Source organism: Sprattus sprattus (genome assembly GCF_963457725.1).
Source record: "Sprattus sprattus genome assembly, chromosome: 5".
Taxonomy (NCBI): domain Eukaryota; kingdom Metazoa; phylum Chordata; class Actinopteri; order Clupeiformes; family Clupeidae; genus Sprattus; species Sprattus sprattus.
The window spans coordinates 3,525,271-3,540,270 of NC_137924.1; the positions used below are offsets into that span (position 1 = coordinate 3,525,271).

Genomic DNA, 15,000 nt, shown 5'->3' on the forward strand with positions numbered 1-15,000 from the left:
TCAACAGCCTCATCATGAATAATCAAACTACCCTCATTCTCTGACTCTAACCCAAATTCTCAGTCCAAATCTATGTCCATTCCTCTGTGATAACGCATTGATCGAATTACCAGAGAGAGAAGGGCTGTTTGAAACGTTAAAAAATGTAGGTGAGCATTTGTTTGCATACAGTACATCTATACACACACACACACACACACACACACACACACACACACACACAAACATTGAGTATCTACATGCAGGTCCCAGTCCAGGTAATACATTCAATTCCAGAAAGTTAGGATAAACATTTACCAATTAAACACATTTCAGCCCTTCGATGAACAAACCACAAAGGAGTTGTAATAAGTAATCAGTAGGTTGTGTGTGTGTGTGTGAGAGAGAGAGAGAGAGAGAGAGAGAGATAGAAAAGGAGAGGCACACACACACACACACACACACTAGGCAGGAAGAGTGTTTTGCATAGGGAGGAGTGAATGCATCGGCAGCTCATGCTTCAGTGGTCAGGGAGTGTTTATATCCCTGTGAGTTTAACCCCTCCTGAGTGACAGCTGTCCATCATGAAGACTCATCCCTCAGCCATGACCTTCATCTCCATGGTGATCTGGACTCTTGTGCTGTTCTTCCAAGGTGAGGCAAATCTAACCTGAAACAGACAATTCATATAATCTATATTAGAATATATCAAATCTAACCTAAAACAGACAATTCATGTAATCTATATTAGAATATATCAAATCTATATTTCTAACCCATACATCCTTTTATCTGACCTCCAGAGTGCAGAGGTCAGTTCACTGCCACTCAGAGTCCAGCTACATCAGCTGTTCGTCCAGGAGAATCCGTCACTCTGAAGTGTAAAACCAGCCCTGGAATTGGACACAGAATCCAAGGGTGTACTAGCTGTCTGTTCTGGTACCTGCAGAAACCTGGAGAAGCTCCTAAACTCCTTGTGTATGATATCAGCAAGCGTCACCCAGGCACTCCTGATAGATTCAGTGCAGGAGGATCAGGCTATGGGTCTGACTTCACTCTGACCATCAGTGGAGTCCAGGCTGAAGATGCTGGAGATTACTACTGCATGGGTGTGCTTCGTGCTAGTGCTAGCTGGGTGTTCACACAGTGATAGAGAGCCGTACAAAAACCTCCTCCATCAGAACACACATGACTGCACTGCAGTAGCTGGGGCCAGCAACACAAACACACACACACACACACACACACACACACACACACACACACACACACACACACACAGAGACACACACACACACACACACACACACACACACACACACACACACACACACACACACACACGGACCTGAACATACAGATATAAAACTTGTTCACATGATATGGCATGGAGTTCAACCTGGATATGAATCGTCCATCATGGAGACTCAAGCCCAACTTACCCAATTGAGGGCAGCTTCACATATCTCTGAGGGGGATGTGGTGAATCTGCTGATGAGGATCACAGCCCAGAGGAATAATGGAGATGACATGTGAGGGATGTGGTGAATCTGCTGATGAGGATCACAGCCAGAGGAATCATAGAGATGACATGTGAGGGATGTGGTGAATCTGCTGATGAGGATCACAGCCAGAGGAATCATAGAGATGACATGTGAGGGATGTGGTGAATCTGCTGTTGAGGATCACAGCCTAGAGGAATCATAGAGATGACATGTGAGGGATGTGGTGAATCTGCTGTTGAGGATCACAGCCTAGAGGAATCATGGAGATGACATGTAGGGAGGTAATTCTGGTCCTTCTGAATGAGAGATGGTTTTAGTGTGTGTGGAGTGTGGATGAATCTGACCTGAATAAGCAGTAGTGATGTCAGCAGCAGCAGCAGACTCCTGATGTGCATAAGACACCAGCAGGTTTGTGGAATTCAACTAACTGTAACTCAATTCCATAAAATGCACTGACACAGTCTCAAGGCACTTGCCAGGCCAAATGCCATAACAAATCAAGAGCGAGTACTTAGGAGACAGGCACATATTAGCTACCGGCAGGTTTGTGATCAGTTACCGGCAGATTTGTGATCAGTTCCCAGCAGATTTGTGATCAATTACCAGCAGGTTTGTGATCAGTTCCCAGCAGATTTGTGATCAGTTACCAGCAGGTTTGTGATCAGTTACCAGCAGAATTGTGATCAATTACCAACAGGTTTGTGATCAGTTCCCAGCATATTTGTGATCAATTACCAGCAGGTTTGTGATCAGTTACCAGCAGAATTGTGATCAATTACCAACAGAATTGTGATCAGTTACCATCAGAAGCAGGTTTTTGGTCTAGATAGTTAAGCGTAATTGAGTACAGAGGAATGTTTTCAAAATGTAATAATGTAGTTCAATATTCTGTTTAGAGCAGGGGTCTTCAACGTTTTTCAGGCCAAGGACCCCCAAACTGATGGCGAGATGAGCAGGGACCCCCTACTATATAAATTGCATACAATTTAGTTTGTAATACTGGGCCTAGTACCAAATAAACATAGCTACCCTGTTATTGTGTATTCAATACTAGGTGTAACGGAGTTATAAATGCAAATAGATTAAATGTAAATAGAGTTTGAGTTTCGCCATAAATAAGCGTGTTTTATTACTGTTGGTGTTTTGGAGCCACCTTTGGGGATGTGACGTACTGCAGGTCTGCAAGTTATTATATTCATATGTCGTTGTCATAATCAGACAGAAGAAATATGCCTGTCAGCGGTAGGTCCATAACGAAAAATGACCATCACAATTTGTACATTTTTAGATAGCTAGATGCAATAAATGTCGAGAAGTTCGACATGTAATTTGTATTTTCTATAATAAGTATGCAATGTGATGGTTTGTAATGTAAGTTTGTTAATGGGCAGAAAGTTTGATTATATAATATTTCTTGAACACGAGGTTCATTGTTCACACGGAGATTAGCAAGCTAGAACACTGGGAACCTTCCACTACTCACGTTCCGAAGCTAGCTAAATATAGAATAGTATACTAATAGCCATACTGAACCTGACGTGTTTTCTATTTTGTTTCACTTGTGCAGATACTCGTATGTCATCCGTTGTTTGTTTATCATCAGGTATGACGCTCCAATGCCAACATGTGTGTGTTATGCGTGCATTGTTGTTTTAATTGTTTGTTTGTGCACTGGTTTGCTTTTGTGTGATAATGTGTATATAGCGAGACAGAAGAAATATGCCTGTCAGCGATACTCGTATGTCATCCGTTGTTTGTTTATCATCAGAATAAAGTTGGAAAGCTGAAAATCCGTCTCCGTCCCTGACTGCAATAGAACCGTTACACTGGTGCCGTGACCCGTCGATCTCAAAGATCAGCCTGAACGCCGATCGCCGTGGATGCTGTGTGGAGATCCAACATCAAGGGTGCAAGATCAAGTGTGGTTCGAATTAACTTTGTATATGGTTGTGCAGTGTAGGGATATGTATATATTGTTCTAATTTTTGGATAAAAAAAATATATAGTTTTTATATAATTATCCAGTAATATAGAATTTATTTTCTCTGGCATTAATTATTTTCGTTTTACAAAAAAAAAAATAAAAAAAAATACACAACGCAGATACTTGCCATTATGGCTGAGAAACTAGGTTACAGTAATGTAGGAGATAACTTTGCTAGTCCAGTTCTACCAAAAGGGAGGGGTATGTTGGGTGCCTGGCAAGGTTTTGATAGTGGTGCTGTGGGACGTGGGTTGTTCAGTGGGGAGGCAGGTTATTCCCAGTCATTAGCTGACAGCGGTAGGGGTACAGGGTTAAGTCAAAACCCAGGTTGTACTCCTGTTGGCCAGTTCATGGGGGAGGGTCCTCTCACATCCACACCCGGTAGCAATGTTGATGCCGCCGCTATTGACCATCTCACAGGTATGATGGGGCAGTTGGGTGCTCAGATTGGTGAGTCCATTGTAGCCAGGTTGTTGTCTGCTGGTGTAGTTAATGTAGACAGTGTACACCAGAGTGGCGCACCTCTCAACACATCACCCGCACACACAGGCAGTGACTCAAGCACTGTTAGACAGACAGACTCACACGTTACTGTGCATGTAAAATCAGACAAAGAGCCTAAGTTATTCAGAGGTGACGGTTCTGACAAATACCCTGTCCAGGACTGGATTGACATGACTAAAGCTTATCTCAAGAAGCAGAAGTGTCCCGTGGCAGAGCAGGCTGAAGAGATAATGGGGAAGCTGATGGGAAAAGCAAGAGATATTGTGAAGGTTGCCTTGCGTAGCGACAAAACTCTTGATGTGACTCTGAACCCCACCCATATTTTTGATATTCTCCTTCAGTATTTCAGTGATGCATCGTCATGTCTTCCATTAGCAGATTTTTACTCCACCCTGCCTCGACCTAGCGAGAGCCCAGTTGACTACTGGTTGAGGATAAACAGAGCTGCTGACCTTGCTGACGAAGGCCTCCGTAGACAAGGTAGGCAGATGGACAGCTCAGATGAGGAGATAGCTCGCATGTTTGTCAAGCATTGCCCCGACCCTGAACTTTCATCTATGTTCAAGTGTAAGCCCATTCATGAGTGGAGTGCTCAGGACATACAATTGAGAATTAATGAACATCAAAGGGAGTTGAGAGCCTCCCGCAGAGCCTGTGGAGGGTTAAAAAGCAATACTGCAACATTAGCCAGCCAGTGTAGCCCGGCAGCATACAGTTGGACTTTGCCTGAGCAGTGTGACACTCAGTGCCCCGTTCTTACCTCTGCCACAGCTACTAGCCCAGTGAGCCACACACAGGGTTCCCCCTCCATCACCGCCCTGAGTCAGAGCCATGCCTCACCTCAGACACCAGGCCCTCCCTCTAACTCTTCTATGCCAGCTATCTTACAGAACACTCAAGAGGCTGAGGAAAGGATTGTTTCTCGCATGATGTCGATGTTAGAGCAGATGATGGGCAGAGTGGAGCAGCGTGGTATCACTCCCCGTGGAGGAAGATTCCAGAGTGGTAATCGTGAGAAGGCCTGTCGTGTCTGTAATGACAGTAAGCACTCCACCGTAACCCACTGCATGTCAGAGAAGCTGTGTTTTGCCTGTCTAGCCCCGGGTCATACAAAGACAGAATGCCCCACCAAGTCTTCCTCTCAGTTTAAGGGAAACTAGTTGACTCATATTCAAGGGGAGAAAGTATGGGTCTTAATTCGTCCTCCCACTGTGAAGATATTTCAGATGCAGAGATCATCTATGCAACAAACAAGATTTCATGTAATAACACTCAAGTTGTCTTTCAGAACATACACAAAGTTGGTGGCAGTGACAGTCTTTTCTACACACCTGTGTCAATCGGTGATAAAGTGACTTTGAATGCAATGCTAGACAGTGGCTCTATGGCTTGCACCATCAGTGAGACTGCCGAAATTAAGCTAAGAGAAGCTGGTGTAATTGAAGCACATGATCGGTTCAGCACAGATGTCGTCCTCATTGGCTGTGGTGGTCGCCGTGTCATGCCTAAGTCAGCTGTCTATCTGCAGATGGAGGTGTATGGCTGCAAGGTCACGGTTCCCACTCTCGTCGTCCAAGGCCAGCATGATGAGATGATATTGGGCACCAACGTCATCAAGCATATTCTTCGCCAGTATAAGCAATGTGACGCCTACTGGAAAGCTGTATCTGCCCCTTGTCCTGCTGCCGACCCAGAGTCTGAGCGGTTCCTCTCTATGCTCGCTGGTATGGACCGCTGGAGAGGTGAGGAGGTTCCATACAAGATAGGCACTGTCAGAAGCAACTCAGCTGTGTGCCTTGAACCTGGTCGTGAGTACCTGTTGTGGGGGAAGCTGCCCAAGTCTACTCCTGTGTCCCCTGGTAGTACTGTGATGACAGAGCTCACTTCATGCCGCTCAGCTCCGAGAGGGATTCTGGTGGCGAGAATGGTGACGTCGTTGTGGGGCGACAGATGGATTCCATTAAAGCTCATTAACACCTCAGACAAGCCGGTCTTGGTGAGACGCAACGCTAAGTTAGCTGACGTTTTCCCCTGCATTGCTCTTGAAGACATGGATGACACACACACAGCAGAACTCCCATTAAACAGTTGTTCATTAGTGGAAAGTCCCTCTGAGAACAAATCGTATTCTGCTGAAGAAAGGCTCAAGTCAGTCGGACTGAGTGAGGTTGACATAAGCTTTAATGATGTGTCTGGACAGTGTAAAGACAAACTGACTGAACTGGTTGTGCGCTATAGTGATATCTTTTCACGGCATCATCTAGATTGTGGAGAGGCAAAGGGGTTCGTCCACCGTATACACCTCTCAGACAACAGGCCGTTCCGCCTACCATTCAGACGTGTGCCTCCCAGTCAATATCAGAAGCTGCGCCAAGTACTGAGTGAGATGGAGGAGAAAGAGATTATCAGGAAGTCCACCAGTGAGTATGCATCTCCATTAGTTCTAGTATGGAAGAAGAATGGGGATCTTCGTGTCTGTACCGATTTCCGCTGGTTAAACAAGCGTACTCTTAAGGATGCCCACCCTCTCCCTCACCAGGCAGACTGCTTAGCGGCGCTTGGGGGAAACTCACTTTTCAGTACAATGGACTTGACCTCTGGGTTCTACAACATGCCGTTGCACGAAGATGACAAAAAGTACTCTGCCTTCACCACTCCAACAGGCTTGTATGAGTACAATCGTTTGCCCCAAGGCCTCTGCAACAGCCCTGGAAGTTTTATGCGCATGATGACTAGCATTTTTGGGGATCAAAACTATCTGAGTCTGCTTTGCTACTTAGATGATTTGCTTGTCTTCGCTCCAGATGAGGAGACTGCTCTGCAACGCTTGGAGATGGTGTTTAGCAGACTGCGCAACCACAACTTGAAACTGGCCCCCAAGAAGTGCTTTTTCCTGCGCAAGTCTGTAAAATTCCTTGGCCACATAGTTGATGAATCAGGTGTGTCAACTGACCCTAGTAAGATTGAGGGCATCATGAAGATGGCGAGTGCTGACCTCATGGAAGCAGATGGCGTGACGCCCTCAGCAAAACGGGTCAGGTCTTTCCTGGGAATGATCAATTATTACCAACACTTTGTACCCAATTACTCTGCCATTGCCAAACCCCTCTTCTCTCTGTTGTCAGGACAGAAACGTAAAAGTAAAGATAAACAGAAACATAAACAAAGATCACAAAGCAGGAAGTTAAGTGCATCTGACTGGACCCCCGACATGGAACAGGCTTTCCAGAAGCTGAGATCGTCACTGGCTGACACAGTTGTATTGGCCCACCCTGACTTTACCCGTCCTTTCATGTTGTCTGTCGATGCATCCCTTGACGGCATTGGCGCCGTCTTGTCACAGATCAGGGAGGGAGAAACCAGGGCAAGGCCCATTGCATTTGCCAGCAAGTCACTCTCTCAGTCTCAGAAAAATTACCCAGCACACCGTTTAGAATTTTTAGCCTTAAAATGGGCCATTTGCGAAAAGTTCAGCCATTGGTTGAAAGGCCATACATTCACGGTGTGGACAGACAACAATCCGTTGACTCACATCATGACAAAGCCAAAGTTGGATTGCTGTGAGCAACGCTGGGTGGCCAAGTTAGCCGGCTACAACTTCGATATCAAGTACGTTCCAGGTCCACAGAATGTTGTTGCAGATGCTCTAAGCCGTGTGCCCTTTGTGAAGCAGAGAGTCGGTCTCAGACTTGTTCAAGAGCCTTTCAGAAGTCTTCTTTCTGAGGTCCAGGGTGTGACAAGTGATTCTGTTCAGGACACCTTCCGCTGCTCTGCTGCCCGTGATGGGGACCCACAACCAGACAGTTCTGAGAGTATGCCCGCTGCTCTACAGGTCTACACTCAGTCCATTGGAAGGGATGAGATATCTGCTGTTCTGCAGTCACACAACGAGTGGGAGACTGGAGCAAGAACCCGTGCCGTTGCTGCTCTGCACCATGTGCCACAGCTGATCCCAGGAGGTCAAGATTCACTCCCTGCCTATACAGAGAAGGAACTACGTGATGAACAGCTCAAAGACAGACCCCTTTCTCGAGTCTTGTATTATGTAGAAAGACGTCGTAGACCCTCGAGGAGAGAACGAGCTAGAGAATCAGTCACAGCTTTAAGATACCTGAAGCACTGGGAGAAGCTTGTTTTGAACAATGGAATACTCTTCAGAGTTTCAAGAGACCTGTCTAACAAGACTAAACGTCATCAATACGTGGTTCCTGAGTCACTTAAAGCTGCTGTCCTCAGGGGTATCCACGACGATGCTGGTCACCAGGGCCAATTCAGAAGTCTCGGGCTGGCTAGGCAGAGATTCTTTTGGCTCAGTCTCGACAGAGAGGTGAGGGACTATGTCCGCAGCTGCAAGCGTTGCATTGTCAGCAAGGCAGCCGAACCTGCTGACAGGGCGCCCCTGGAGAGCATCACGTCCACCAGGCCACTCCAGCTCGTTTGCATTGATTTTTGGTCGGCTGAAGGTGCAAGCAACAAGTCGGTCGATGTACTGGTGTTGACCGACCATTTTACAAGAATGGCCCAGGCGTTCCTCTGCAAAGACCAGTCAGCCAAGCAGGTGGCCAGAATTCTCTGGGACAAGTTCTTCTGTGTGTACGGGTTCCCAGAGCGTATCCATAGCGACCAAGGGGCCAGCTTTGAGAGTCAGCTGATCAGTGAGCTGCTCAGAGTGTCTGGTATAAGGAAATCACATACCACCCCTTATCATCCTATGGGCAATGGAAGCGTGGAACGTTTTAACAGGACTCTAGGCAACATGATCCGTGCACTGACTCCTGTCACGAAAGCCAACTGGCCAAGGCGTCTTCAGACGTTGACATTCATGTACAACAGCACGGTTCATGAGACAACAGGATATGCTCCTTTCTTTTTGATGTTCGGACGGACTCCTCGTCTACCAGTTGATGTGCTTTTCCGCACTGTCCTGAATGATTCAGCTGTGGTCAGTTATGACAAGTATGTGGTGTCCCTTACAAAAGATCTAAAGGATGCCATGCTGATAGCCCAGGCACACGTCACAAAAGAACAGCACCGTCACACTGAGCTCTACAACAAGAGAGCAAAAGGGCCCACCATCGATGTTGATGACCGTGTGTTGGTAGCCAACAAGAGGGAGAGAGGAAAGAGAAAGGTTGCTGATCGCTGGGAATCAACTGTGTATACCGTGGTGGGTAGGAACACTGAAACGCACACTTACAAGATACAGGACACGGTCACTAGACGGGAAAGAGTGGTCCACCGAAACCTCTTGATGTTGGTGAATTTCCTGCCTGTAGACGACACAAGTGTGTTCTCTGACCCAGGTTCATCCCTGCCTTCCGTTCAAGTGTCCAAGTCAAGCAACGACTCTGCCTCAGTTAATGGACAAGACTCCTTGCCGGATGGTATGGATGGAGACCGTGATGGTCGGGTTCCTAGCTCAGGATCTGAGCGAACGCAGAGGAAGACTGGTCAAGAGCCTGTGGATGCTGAGGGAAGAACTGTCGAGTGGGTCGTTCAATCACCATTCCCCGAACCATCTGAAGTTGAGTCAGTTGGAAATGGAGGAACAGAACCAGCCCCCCTTATCCCTCAGAACAATCCAGAGATGTCTGAAGGCCCCACAGACCATTCTGTCACCCCTGGCCCAAGACTAGTGACCGACACTGACGTTAGTACAGATGTTGTTAGACACACAGATGGACAGTCAGATAGTTGTGACTCAGACATGCTCACACCTACACAGACTGATGGACGGACTGTTGTGACACAGACAGACAATGCTACCGACACACATAGTATTGACACTTTAGCTACTGTCTCACAGTCTCAAAATCCCAGTTTATCCACACAGGTGAGATCTAGGTTTGGCCGCATTACCAAGCCAGTTGACAGACTGATCCAAACTATGTCAAGACAAGACATCGTTCACACACATCCATCCATGCAGACTGTTTGCAGGTTAGTCTTTCAGGTATTTCATGACTAGTCAGTGTCGTTTGAAGTCATGTTCAAACACATTTAGTAATGTGATGTAGTCCAAGTCTGGATAGTTTTGAGGAGATTGGCTTGGCTATTGACTTTAAGTACACTGTAAATGGGTCTTGTGGGGTGTATAAGGCACCCTGCTGCCAGTGGTTGGTTGGAGAGTTTATGCGCTCTTCCTCCACTTCATCCGTCTTGGATACCTTCGTGGTTGGCTGTCCTGTAATTGGTGACCCTTTGACTAGTGTTGACAGGGAATGTACTGGTTTCCCTTTGGAAATGCTTTGCGGTCGCTGATTGTATTTGGCGAATTTCAGAGGGGGTGGGTGTAACGGAGTTATAAATGCAAATAGATTAAATGTAAATAGAGTTTGAGTTTCGCCATAAATAAGCGTGTTTTATTACTGTTGGTGTTTTGGAGCCACCTTTGGGGATGTGACGTACTGCAGGTCTGCAAGTTATTATATTCATATGTCGTTGTCATAATCAGACAGAAGAAATATGCCTGTCAGCGGTAGGTCCATAACGAAAAATGACCATCACAATTTGTACATTTTTAGATAGCTAGATGCAATAAATGTCGAGAAGTTCGACATGTAATTTGTATTTTCTATAATAAGTATGCAATGTGATGGTTTGTAATGTAAGTTTGTTAATGGGCAGAAAGTTTGATTATATAATATTTCTTGAACACGAGGTTCATTGTTCACACGGAGATTAGCAAGCTAGAACACTGGGAACCTTCCACTACTCACGTTCCGAAGCTAGCTAAATATAGAATAGTATACTAATAGCCATACTGAACCTGACGTGTTTTCTATTTTGTTTCACTTGTGCAGATACTCGTATGTCATCCGTTGTTTGTTTATCATCAGGTATGACGCTCCAATGCCAACATGTGTGTGTTATGCGTGCATTGTTGTTTTAATTGTTTGTTTGTGCACTGGTTTGCTTTTGTGTGATAATGTGTATATAGCGAGACAGAAGAAATATGCCTGTCAGCGATACTCGTATGTCATCCGTTGTTTGTTTATCATCAGAATAAAGTTGGAAAGCTGAAAATCCGTCTCCGTCCCTGACTGCAATAGAACCGTTACATAAGCTATTCAAATAATACAAAGGTTAATATGTTCATTAACATTTTTATTTTTTAACATTGAATTTAACCTAACATTTTTTAACATTGAATTTAATTTAACATTTAACAACATGAAAGGTACAGGGTGGCCGTGCCACTGCCATTTATAAACATACATCTTGCAAACAACTCTGAGCTAACAATTAATAACAACTTATTAAAATAATTCACAGATATATGTTTTTTTTTTTTAAAGGGACAGTGAATCCTCAAGCATCTGTCAATGGCACACATCCTCCCACATTAGTGAGATGTATCTTCTTTTCAATAACTCCTGACTGACACGATCCAACGGATGACGGAGGAGGAGTCTGGCGCATGGAGTTGTGTTGACAACATAGATAGATGTTATAGTGAGATTGACAGGTCAACAAACCAATCACACTGCTAGCAAGTTGTTAAGATTGTAGGTAGTAGCATGCTAACATTAGCTAGGGGGCTCATACACCTCGCAAATCCTCTCAGACTCGTTTTTTCAGTTACAATTAACGTTTTTTGACCTTGTACAGTGTCTATTTCTCTATTTATTTTTTTAAAATCTAAGCAAAAAAATGTCAAACTAACAATTTATAGGTACAAACAAGACCAGCTATGGAGTTTGGTCCGCCATCTTTTATTTTTGATCTTCGAGCTCTTTAGACTTGGGCAGAAACGCGATCTGATTGGCTAGTGCCTGTGCTGTCGTATTTGCATGAAAGGTGCTGTGAGTGAACCGGTGCCCAGCTTGAGAGAGCTCCTGTGGGGAGCTGAATGTGTCGATTGGACTGAAAGATAGCGTCTTCTCGATCAATTTATACGTTCGCTACAATATGTTGGATTCATGTTAATGTAAATTTAAGGGGAATAAATACAATTCTGATTCGGAAGACATTTAAATTTGTGGGGAAAAAAATTGGTTGAATTTTTTTTTTTTTTTTTTTTTTTAATATTAAAAAAATATTGTCTTATCAACCAAAGATTTTGCGACCCCCCCTGCAGTACCTCCGCAGACCCCCTGGGGGTCGCGGACCCCTGTTGAAGACCCCTGCCTTAGGAGATTGATGTGGATAACTTAGCAACAGATTTAGATTAGTTAGCAACAGGTTTGGATGAGTTGACAGCAGATGGGTGATTAGTTTACAGCAGGTTATTGATAAATTAGCAGCAGATCTGTGATGAGTTAGCAACATGTTTTGTGCTGTGGATAGGTACTCTAGAGTTATAACTGAGGAACGTATTCCAAACGTAATAATACGGTTACATTTTCTGTTTAGAGTATTATTACTACTATAGAGAATATCATCAAATGATAATGGATTACAGTATTTTATATGGTTAGTTTGATGCCTTCCAGAACTATTGAAAGGGCTTCAGAGAACAGTAGCTTCTGTGTGTGTGTGGGGGGAGGTTTTTGTACGGGTGGCAGACTAGTGTGTGTGTGGGGGGAGGTTTTTGTACGGGTGGCAGACTAGTTTGAATCACTGTGGTACACGTTTGGAACCGGCTCTAAACTTGATGTTGGAGGTGAGTCTGTAGGAGAATATCTTTAAACAGCATAAATGCACTGCACAGTTATGTTGATTTAATTCAATCGTTTATACATAGATTTTAATTATATATATATAATATATTATATTTTAGTGACAATTTTGGGACATCAAAAACCATGTCAGTTGATCTGAAAATCTTTAAAATGTGTTTATTCCTGCTTTTGATATTTAAAATGTGTTTGTTCCTGCTTTTGATATTTAAAATGTGTTTGTTCCTGCTGTTGATCCTCTATGGATTATCTGCTTTCCTTCATGTTTTATGCTTTTGTGTGACACCGCTGTATAGAGCAGTTATAAACGCAGATGAACATTTCATGAACTTAGATGATTGAGAAACTGCCTTCACTGCTATAGATGATCCGTGCCATATTGTTAGAACATAAATACAGTGCAGAGATACTGAATTTAATTGAAGACTGCTAACTATTAACCAAGCCATTTTACTAAGACTAAGACTGCTCTGTCTTCTGTGAAGAACCATCATTGGATTCAATAGTCAAACTGTGTGTCAGCTCTTGTGTCTTTCATATCTATTTGTTACTCTGGTCCACAGTGAAACAGATTCATACGTTAATGTTACTTTGGAACACAGTGAAACTGATTATATCTTTATGTTACTTAGGAACACAGCGAAAGTGATTTTTTTTCTAGAAATGTCTCAAGTGTTACTCATCATGCTTTAATCCGTTGTTTGTACGTTGTTTTGGAAAAAAGTTTTCTGCTAAATGAATAAATGTAAATATAAATGTCATCTATCATATCAAAGAAGAAAAAAAGAAACGACTGTTGCTGCACCTGTTTTACTGTCATATGCAAATTACATCTCTCTCTCCCCTCTCTCTATACATCTCTCTCTCTCACCCCATCTCTCTCTCTCTCCCCCTCTCTCTCTCCCTACCTCCCTCTCTCTAACTCACTCTCTCTCTCTCTCTCTCCCCCAATCTCTCTCTTCTCTCTCTCCTCTAGTGCCCACCCCTCCCGTGCTGACGGTGTTTCCCCCCTCCCGTGAGGAGGTGTCTGGGGGGCGCAGTGCTACGCTGGTGTGTGTGGCCAGGGGGGGCTACCCCTCCGACTGGAGGCTGAGCTGGAGGCTGGATGGGGGGGTTGAGGGCGGGGAGGAGGAGGCCAGCGCTGGGCTCCTGGGGGAGGACGGCCTGTACAGCTGGAGCAGCAGCCTGACCCTCAGCGCCTCCTACTGGCCCCAGATCAGCTCAGCACACTGTGAGGCCAGCCACAGCTCCCACAGCAGCGTCACACGCATCCTGAGCAGAGAGCAGTGCTCACACTAGACCTGCCACTCACACACACTCCCCAGCAGTGGGATGGGATGGGAGTGGACTCTCTCTTCTCTCTACAGTCTCTGGGTCTCATGTGGAGATAGAGGTGGACTCTCTCTCCTCTCTACAGTCTCTGGGTCTCATGTGGAGATGGAGAGGGTGCTTTGGCTTCGTCTGCTCTCCATCCCTCCAGTCTGCCTGATGTGTTGGGTGATGAGTGTGTGTGTGTGTGTGTGTTGGGTGATGAGTGTCTTCATGTTCAGCTATGATGCTGTCCTTCAATGCTGCATCAATAAAGAGTCTTGTTGATGAGTTCACTGTTCTCCTGTCTCTCTGTCTGGTGTTGATGAGGTCACTGTTCTCCTGTCTTTCTGGTGTTCCTCTATGAGGAAAAGCAACTAGAACTAGCGTACTGCTAACATCTATGAGGAAACTAGGAGGGGTTAATGTCCGTCTGGTCCAAGAACTGTCACACTTGCAATCACATTAATTTAATGAAGAATGAATGAATGAATATAATTTAATAAATATGTCTTTGCCAAAACAGTAACTTCAGAACCAACTCTGTCCAAATCCCTTCAACAATTAGACGTTCTAAATTGAACATCTTTAGCGTAGCACAAGAGATACATGGTGTGTGTGGGTGTGTGGGTGTGTGAGGGTGTGTGTGTATGTGTTTGAGTGTGTGTGACAGAAGGCAATGTGAATGTGTGTGAAGGTGAGATTGGAAGGATAGACTTTCAGATCCATCATGATTTATGCAGACGCATCTTTGGTGAAATCATTGGATACAATAATTAAAATCAGACACTGAACAGTTTGAATGTCTTCATTTACTAAGTGAGATGTGCTACGTGCTAAGTAAGGGATAATGTTCCGGTGGTCATTATTGAAAAATAAATTCCAACGAACGAAAAGGACCCCAACGTGCAGCCGACTCACCCTGAAGGGATTTATTGTACGATAATGACTACCTGACTGTGCATTATCCCGCTAATTATACAGTTACTTGCCAAAACGATAAAAGACATTCCTCCAAAATACCTCTTTTTAATGACTTTGTTGACATTTCGTGATTTCCGCTAAGAAAAATAAGTTATTCATGCAAATAGAACTTTCA

General features: G+C 44.6%; 1 gene segment (V, D, J or C); it reads left to right on the forward strand.

The window, feature by feature from the left end:
• The first annotated feature begins 563 nt into the window (after positions 1 to 563).
• On the forward strand, positions 564 to 1,129 carry LOC308365588 (immunoglobulin kappa variable 3-11-like). The segment is given in 2 exons: positions 564 to 633; positions 783 to 1,129.
• Positions 1,130 to 15,000: the final 13,871 nt, after the last annotated feature.